Source organism: Echinops telfairi, unplaced genomic scaffold, assembly GCF_000313985.2.
Source record: "Echinops telfairi isolate 266 unplaced genomic scaffold, ASM31398v2 ScPeMD7_5868;HRSCAF=6743_0, whole genome shotgun sequence".
Taxonomy (NCBI): Eukaryota; Metazoa; Chordata; class Mammalia; order Afrosoricida; family Tenrecidae; genus Echinops; species Echinops telfairi.
Genome location: NW_022109767.1, coordinates 17,341,383 through 17,351,382, shown reverse-complemented (window position 1 = coordinate 17,351,382; position 10,000 = coordinate 17,341,383).

Below are 10,000 nucleotides of genomic sequence, written 5' to 3'. Positions count from 1 at the left end.
AACTGATTTGTTTTCCAAAGCCTCTGATTCTACATGAAACCTCATGGCCAGAGCCTCTATGCCAGTGGTTCTCAACCTGTGGGTCTCGACCCCTTTGGGAGGTCGAATGACCCTTTCACAGGGGTCGCCTAAAACCATCGGAAAACATATTTCTGATGGTCTTAAGAACGGAGACACGGCTCCTCTATCCGTCTCCAGGCGTGTCCACCCACATGCAGAAAGGCCCACATATGAGTACCCGGCGTGAAGACTATGGTGTACCTATGCTACACCATGCTTCAAGACAAAATTTCATTTATTTGGAATTAGAAATAAATATTTCACAATATATAATTACATAGTTTTTGTGATTAATCACTATGCTTTAATTATGTGCAATTTGTAACAAAGAAAATACATCCTATATATCAGATATTTATGTTACTATTCATAACAGTTGCAAAATTACAGTAATGAAATAGCAACAAAAATAATTCAAATTATCCTGAGTGTGTTAAGTTCTCACTACAGCTAGCCAGTTCTGCTGATTCTCTGAGAGTTGGGAGATTTTAAAGCATTATAACCAATCGCAGGGAGCTTACTTAGCTTTGAACCAGTAAGACTAGTTAGACAGACCCCACTGTCCTGCGAACCTCGTCTTCTAACTTGAGTTAAAATATAAGAGGGAGAAGCAAAGAAATCCTATGTCTGACAAACTTCATTTATTCATTTTAACTAAAAAAAATGTCTTCTTACTAAAGGCTTGCAACAAAATTAGGGCAGATAAACACATTGTAACTTCTACAGAAAAAGCTGATCCCAACAAGTCCCAGGAAGGCAGAAATTGCGTTTGGGATCCCAGTCCAGTAATCCCCCGGAGGAAGGGTTATCCATTTATGTTTCTGCAGAATACAACTGATGGACTCCAATTAAGAGGATGCAACCACATTTGGAGAAAGATGAAGGACAAGGAAAAGATGAAGGAACCGCCCAGTGTTAACCGTGATTGTTTCCACGCTGCTGACACCCTGAGGAGAGGGGCTATTTGTTTATGTTTTCACAGGGTAAAGGATATAGGTGGAGTTCTCTTCAGCAAGCAAAGCCTAGAAGGAGGCATGCTGATGCTGTGATCTGAGCGTTTAGAGAACAGCTCAGAGATCCCTGTCTTGTTGCTGGAGTTATCCAAAACATCTTGCAGGCTCATGAGAATGGCAATTGCTGCTGATACTCAATCATTACCGCCATTGCTGATGTTACCAGAGAGACACGCTGTCATAACTGAACATTTTATACAATAGTGACTGGACTATTACAACAGACTGTTCTTTTACCAGAAGATCAGATTATGGACTTTCAATATCATTTGATGTTAAATTGAATCAGAATGTTGCAGATTTTATGTATATATGTGATGCAACCTTACATAAGTGGGATGTGATTAGAAATCATTTGCAAGGGTTTAAGGGAAACATTTCATTAGATGTGATTCAGCTAAAAGGATATTTTTATATATTCAAGGATGGACTTAAGACATCCCCTACCTCTGAGGTGATTAAACGATTGGTGTATGGCAAAGAGAGGCTAGATCCCACGTGCTTGGGTTAAAAGTATTTCACATAGCTTAAGTTCTAGTCTGACTGTGCTGTTTAGCATCATAATTTTGATGCTCACAGTCTTATGCTGCTCCTGTAGAAACCTAAGGTGTGTGAAGGAAAATCATGTGGCCTATGGCTCTTTTGAATTTTATGCATAAAACAAACCTTATGGGGAGCAGAGCACAGGAAGAGAGTATATATGGATGAGTCCTTTATTCTCATGCTAAGAAGCCTGGCAGGCTGGGTTTCTGGGGTGGAGGGAGACCTTCACCCTTGTGAATTAGAGATAAGTCCCAATCACATTATCATCATATTGTTCCCCACCATACCCTAAAGCTACCTCTTGCAAGCACATGGCTTATGGCTGTGTGACAGGCAGCTTTAATTACAGAAACAGATATTCCTATTTGCTCTATTTTTTCCCACCACAGCATACAACCCCTCTCATAACTTCTCCCAATAGTAGTTGGGCATAGCGGGGCTTTGTGCCCTGAGCCCGGACTCAAACTATTTGCCATAGCTCAATATTTTGGGCTTGTCTTGACAGCTTTCAATGTATAGAAAGCAACCTTGTTGCCCCTGTGGCTCTTCTGAATTTAAAACATAAAATAAAAGGGGGAACAGTGGGATGCAAAAGGGTTTTCCCCCAGGTTGTCTCCCCAAAGTACACGCCAAACCTAAGACACTTTCTCCTCCCTCCCCGTCCTCCCACTCTCTGCTCAGACCTGGCTGCTGAAATCATGGCTATCCCGGAGGTGAGCATGCTACCATAAAATATGTCTGACACCTTTATTTCACTCTCTCTCCTATCTTCTATGACTTTACTGTGATATCTACATATTATAACCGTACAATTCTTCCTACGGACCCCCATGAATGTTAGAGGCAGGTTTACTTTAACAAAGAAAATGTTTTAAAAACATATTGTTGAGAACGAGGGGGGTTGGAGAGAGATCCAAAGCCCACCTGTAGAGACTGGAACAATCCCCCACACAGAGGGGCCACAGGGAAGGGATGAGTCAACCAGGGTGCAGTAAAGCATGGATGAAATACACTACAGTATATTCCTCTGGTTCCTTGAGGCTTCCTCACTCCTCACTACCATGATCCCGGTGCTGCTTTTCAATTTGGACTAGACCAGAACATGTACACAGGTATAGATAAGACATGGGAGCTCGTGACACACAGAATCCAGGAACAGGAGTGGGAATAGTGATACCAGAAGGGTAGGGGAAGAGGGGGAGAGGAAAGGAGAAAGGGGGAACCGATCACAATGATCGACACATAACCATACACCCCTCTCCAGGGGAAGAACAACAGAAAACATGGGGGAAGTGAGGCAGTGGTCAGTGTCAAATGAAAATAGTAACAATGTACAATCTATCAGAGGGTTATGAGGGTGAGACGGAGGAAGGGGGAAAAAAGATGAGCTGATACTAAGGGCTCAATAGAAAGTAAATGTCTAGAAAAGAATGAAGGCAACATATGTACAAATTTGTCTGATGCAAGCAATGTATGGATTGTGACAAGAGTTGTAAGAGTCCCCAAGAAAATGATCTTTTAATAATAATAAAAAAAAATGTTTTGAAAATGATGATGGCAACATAGGTACAATGTACTTGATACAATTGGTGTATGGAGTGTTATAAGAGCTGTAAGAGCCCCCAATAATATGACTTATTAAAATGAAAAGAAAAGAAATTGCCTTATTCCTTTCATAGTTCATTAACTCAGTTGAGTCCCTCATGTATCCTCAGTAGAAACTCTTATGTAATTTTTGAGATTTTAATGGAAATAATCTTTTTGGAAGACCCATTAGACTTTGTTCTAAGTCAAGGCTATAATAAGTTACATTTTGAAAATACGTCAGTTTTGTCATACTCCGCATCCTTCTCAATTCAGGAGAAACTGAAAACTAGAGCAAATTCATTTTAATTAATATTCTCATAAATCTCTTGAGAAGACATTATAATTTCCATTACTATTTAAATGCTTCTGGAACCACAGGGAACAACATCCTCTGCTTAACTACACAGTAAGTGCCGTAAATATGAGTATGGCGTTTGGATTTGGGAAAAATGGTTAACGTTACTAAATGCTGCTTGGGTAAGAAATTAAGACAGGCTCTCTCTATATGTGGTTCACATTTTATGAATTAATCAGCTATCTACAAATTTAAGAATGAGGATGAGTTATTCTTTTCTGTGGAATACGGAGGCATACATAGCAGAGAGGTATAATTACAAGAGTTAGTCGACTATCTCCATAAAGTCTAGAGCAATATTTTAGTCTGGATGTATGTAGGACAAAGCCATAAGATGTATTTTGTGGGGAGGGAGGGGGAAGAAATGGGGAGCTGATATCAGGGGTTCAAGTGGGAAGAGAATGCTTTGAAAATGATGAGGGCGGCATATGTGCAAATGTGCTTGACACACTGGAGGAATGTGTGGATTGTGATAAGAGAGTAAGAGTCCCTAACAAAAGTATTTTTAAATTGTATTTTGTGTTACAGGACTTCCTACAATCATAGAGGTCGGGGACAATGCTTGACAGCTGAGTGATCAACAGGGTGGCAGTCACCCCGCACATTCTAGGAGTCAATTCACTATCCATCTTGTTGTATAAGATATAAGGAATCTTCTACAGGCTTTAAAAAAAATTCATTTAAACTGAGAGACCTTTTTGGCTTATACTACCCTCCTGTTATGGTTCTTCAGGAAAAGATGGCTCATACCATGGTCACAGCTCTCTCCCCTTCCAAAAATACGTGCATCTTACTTACTGCCAACTCGATTCCAACTCACAGTGACAGAGTTCACAGTGAAGTCCAAAACAATCCAAACAAAACCAGTCTTAGTCCGAACCCTGTGCGTTTGGGACAAGAATAGCTCCACAGGGTTTTGGACGGCTGTGATCTTTGGTGATTTCTGACCCTTCTTTCCAGACTCCACAGGGGGGATTTCAGCCTCTAACTTCTGGGGTAGTAAGAGGGCACCTAGGGATTGGGTTAGATGCTCCAAATCCTATTGGGCTGTCTTTCCTCAGTCCCCTGTCAGGCCTGACTGAAGACTTGGCAAGCCTAACCATGCAAGACTTATAAGGATCCCTGGTGGCACCCTAGGTTAAACACCGGGCTGCTGAACATCCAATCTATGACTTAAACCCACCGGCCTCACGAGGGAAAAAGATGAAGCTGTTTGCTCCCATAAGGACTCGTTCTATCTGTCCCGTGAGGTCACTATAAGTCAGAATCAACTCCATAACACTGGGTGGGTTTAGGAAAACTTATAGTTCCTCATACCCACATACAATTCTACATGACAACAAAATTAAAGGGTAAGGCAAAGTCCCTAAAATGTGGGGGGTTTTTTCTATGAAATTTACTGTGATGCTTTCTTTCTCTCCCCTCTTTCATTCTTTCACCATCCCACTCTCTCTGTTTTGAATTATCCAAGTTTTAAAAATGTGTATATATTTCTCTTCTATGCTGGTGCCCTAAACAAGTTTGCTTTGTTGTGAGTGCTCTCTATCAACAGATGCATCTGTAAGTGTCCCCAATTTGCAGAAGCCATACAAACCATGCCTTAGCACAACTCCCAATGAGACGGTAAGTCTAAATTTCAACAAATTCAATCTCAAAAGCGGGGAGGGAGGGGAAAAATGAGGACCTAATGCGGGGGGCTTAATTGGAGAGGAAATGTTTTGAGAATGATGAGGGCAATGAATGTATGAATGCGCCTTACACAATTGATGTATGTATGGATTGTGATGAGTTGTATGAACCCCTAATAAAATGATTAAAATAAACAAACAAACCAAAAAAAAAAGAAGGAAAATCCAACTCCACATCTGTCCAAGGGTGATTCCTATGAGGCAAAAGTAAGTTTGCCTTCACCCTCCAATTTTCTTTACCCCGCCCTGATACCACCCATCTCTCCCATGTCCCTCTACTTTTCTGCTGGGTTCCTAAATCCTTTGCAATGGCCACATAGAACTCGCAGGCCATACTCAGGATTATGGGTGGTTAATTAGGGAAATTAACAGGTTACCACAACTCAGAATCAAAAATTGCTATGAGGATAAGGCCCTTTTGTCTGCAGCAGAGCCTTTTCTCAGCCATGCTGGCAGGCATGCCTCTTTCTCATCCCCAGCCATGGGCCTTTATGGGAGGGGCCCTGGTTGTGTAGAGTGTTACATGCTGGTCTGCTAACTGCAAGGTCCACAGTTCAAAACTACCAACCACTCAGTGGAAGAAAGATGAGGCTTTCTACTTCTTAAAGAGGTATAATCTCAGAAACCACAGATTATGTCCCCACGCCCCCTACCCGTACCCCTGGTAGTAGTAGTCCCATCTGACCAGGTGGAGTGATGCACTGTGGGATTATACTGGTGTGTGCTTTGATGTAATCATATATATAGATGTGTACACCTTGATTTAATCGTGTGTGTGTGTGTGTGTGTACATACACACACTGATGGGCCCTGATGACACAGGCTCATTCCTTGTTGGTGAGATAAGCTGATGAAGGGAACTCTCTTCTAAATGTCTTACATAGCTTATCTCAGGGTAATATTTATTTTATGTGATAAAGAAAATGTTTTTATAAGAAAAACAGCCCAAGATGACCAGGGAATGACAACTGTAGCCTGCCTCCAAAATGCTCAGAATATTCTGATTTTTTTTTTTTTTTAGGTTTTTTTTGTAACTCTATGGCTGCCCATTTCATTAAAATATCTTACATTGTCTTCTTGGGCTGCCCTTTGTGTTCAGCTCTTTCATGTCATCATTTCTTCCATTCTCTCTCTTTTAAAAAAAAATCATTTTATTGAGGGCTCATACAACTCATCACAATCCATACATACATCAATTGTGTAAAGCACATTTGTACATTCATTGCCCTCGTCATTCTCAAAACATTTCCTCTCCACTTAGGCCCCCGGCATTAGGTCATTTCCCCCCTCCCTCCCCGCACCCCCTCCCAATATTCTGATTTTTTTCCTGAGCCATTTCTCATGTGCTATCTTTACCTAGTCTCTGTATGACACCTCATCCCATTTTCATATTGCTCTGTCCAGGCCAATAGCTTGCACTCAGTGTCTTTCAGAGCTCTAACTTGACAGATCTACCACTCGTGTTTAAGGCGCCAACTCTCCACCAAAGCAGCTTGCCTTTCTCGTTGACCCTCTCCTTTCAAATTTCCTGTTCAATATCAGGAACCTTCTGATACTTAAAACAAAAATAGCAAAACAAACAAAAAGCTTCATTTTCTTTTCTAAACAGGCCTTCTGTATGTTTCTCATGCCCTCATGTGCCCTTTGCTTCCTTTGCCTAATTTAGATTTGTCAGCACAATGCATAGCACTCGTCTGCATTTATGTACATATGGTATTTAGCACTAGTCTTGGATTTAACAAATATTAAATAATCATAACTTCAGTTATTATAAGCATTGACATTCAAAATAATCACAGCTGGCCAAACATAATGCTCCCCTCCTCCTCACTGGGATCATCTTGTTATAGTAGATAGCTGTAACACAGCACACTTGCATTTAACCTTGAATGCCACCTGGAGATCTGGCAATCACCATGGCTGCTTTTCCTCTTTGGAACACAAGTTCTGTACTGTATGTTTGCTTGTGGATGCAATTATAATTGTTTATAATCACCTTAACATAAGTCAAGAAGTCCCGATAAATGTATATAAGAACGTACAATGTTCTATTACAGCAGAATTACATTCTTCTATGCCCTGGTGGTGCACTGATGATGCGTGGGCTGCTAACCACAAGGTCAGCCATTAGAAACCACCAGATGCTCCTCAGGAGAAAGATGAGGCTTTCTACACCTGTAAAGAGTTATGGTCTCAGAAACTCACAGACAGTTCTACTCTGTCCTTTAGGGTCATTCTGAATCGACATCACTTAATGGCAGTGAGTGAGTGATAGAGAGCTATAGGGAATCCTAGTGGCACAGTGGCATGAGTGCTAGACTGTTACCTTAAAGGTTGATGATTCAAATTTACTGGCTGCTCTGAGGGAGAAGGATGAGGCTGAATTTACCTCCTATGAACAGTTCTACTCTGTCCTGTAGGATCTCTAGGAGTTGAAATCAACTGCATGGCGTGGCTTAGTCCTAGTCTGGGGCATATGTGTGAAATAGAAGAATACCCCCCCCCCACCGCCACACACACACACCCGCCCTACCCACTGCTTTGAATTACTAACATCAAGATCCTCAGCATGGGCTTTTAACTGGTTATGCAATAAGTGGGTGGCGATGTAGTAGTATTTATATTGTTAGGTTCAAAGTTAAGTCCTACGTCTGGTTTATTTCCAGCCTTTTAAAATAACTTAATCTATAAATCTTACTTACACCCCTCTTCTTAAAATTGGCATACAGATTTCAGACCACAGTTCCATAAGGCAATTCATAAAAATAAGTGCCAGACAGGAGGCAACAACAGAAGGAATTGTTATGGACTTACCTTTACATCAGTGTAGTTCTTACTTATGCGGCAGCATCCTCAACTTTGAAGTGATTATGTTTCCTGTAAAATCAAACCAAGGAGTCTGATTCTAATTGTATTTTGATACACTTCATCTAACTTGTTTCTTTGTGCGCTATATGAGGAACACACTGTTACTTTTCCTGGATACTGGTAACTGTAGCCTTAATCAGGGTCTCTCTGGAATGCTATTTCCAGGTGAATACAATATTTCCTAGTGGAGTGTGCTCAAGGAGAATGGTGCGGTATGTGGATCACAGCTGTCTCCTCTCAAGAGATTGTTACTGACTTGACTACAGGAACAAAAGCAATTGCAAAACAATGTTTGGGGGAAAGAGGGATATTTGTGAAAACTTTCTCGAATGAATGCAGACTCAGCTTTAAATTTTGCTTTCGCCAAAGTGCTGTAGCAACTTGAGAATTGGTAACCAGAGAAAGCTCTTGTTTTAGCAGAGTAGGGCAGCATCTTGGACGCTTTCCACCTCCTTTACTCATTTCTCAGGTGAGGTGCCGTAAATGAAGCTGGTGCCTGGTCCATGAAGCCATCTCCCAGAAGGAGGAAAGAGACTATGTTTGTCTTACTCACCATTGGTATTCCAAGCATGTAAATCAGTAAAACAGTAAGCACACAATAAATATTTATTGACTCCTTGAACAGGAGGCACTTAGTATGCTGTTTGGACAAAAGGACTTTGGATACTTAAGTCCTGAAACTTGTCTATCCCCTAATGATTTCCACCAAGTTCCTTGGCTCTCATGCAAGCAGTGTGGTGTTATAGAGGGCAGTTTCAATCTGAGTAATCACTCAGATTCAGTTTCACGAAGCCAGTTAGGCCCATCTCTAGAAAGCCACATACTGTAATCTTCCAGGGCCATATGGGTGATGCCAGGTCCCCACGTCTACTGACAACCTATTCCAAATGTTTAAAATAATCTTAAATACTAAAAACAAAAAACCTTTGAACATTTGAAAAGGGTTCAAGATGAACTAACAAATAAAAGTAGCATTTTCCTGTAAGTTAGCACTCATATAGACTTAAAAAAACCAAACACAAAACTCAAACAAACAAGCAAAATTGACTCGTTGGGGAGCGGGTGCAAACAATAATAAGAGCCTGCTATCAAAAGAGAGCAGAGTGGTCAAGTGACACATGGGCATTTGTACTGACCTTACACACCAGGGCCTGGCTCAGGGCAGCAGACGCTGAGAGCGGACCTGGAGGGAAATCTTGCTGTAGGAAAGGTCACATCTTAACATGCTCTGCTAGGAGGTCTGGAGAAAGAGTTTGTTCTGTCCAAGAAAATTGGCCAGGTTTGCTAATAAGCCTTTCTAATCCTTTCGCAGAACGTCCGGCTCTCTCGCTAAGGACCCTATCACCACTAAATCTGAACATGTCTGCACATCTGGGGGTGGTCTTGAAGCTGACCTTGAAAGAGACACGCTTCCAGTCCTTGGTTTCCGGGGTCATTTAGGCGTTTGGAGGCAAGAGGTGTGCGGGCAGCTCCCCAGTCAAGTTACAAATAAGCACAAGGTAACTCAGAGCCAATCCTGGGCTAAACCGGAATGTTCAATACAAGCTGCACTTCTCCGGGCCCGCTACTCCTCCCCGGGGTCCACGGCGAGGCGGAGAGACAGACGGGGGACGCCGCTGGGTCTCCAGTGGACTCGGGGTGTGTGAGGGCGACGTGAGGGCTGGGGGCAGCAAAGGTGGGGGACGGAATTGAGAGAGGGGGGGTCCTGAGCTGTTCGCCCCCGGCAGCGGGGCTTGAGCCGCTTTCTTAAGGCCAATTTTTGTTGGGGTCCGCTCCAGCTCAGCCTGGGACGCTGCGCCCGCGAAGACCCAAGGCCCGCGTGTACCTGGTCGAGACCTAAAGTGCAAGCGATGAGCCAGCCGGAGCCGTCGAGGGCGGGGCCCCAG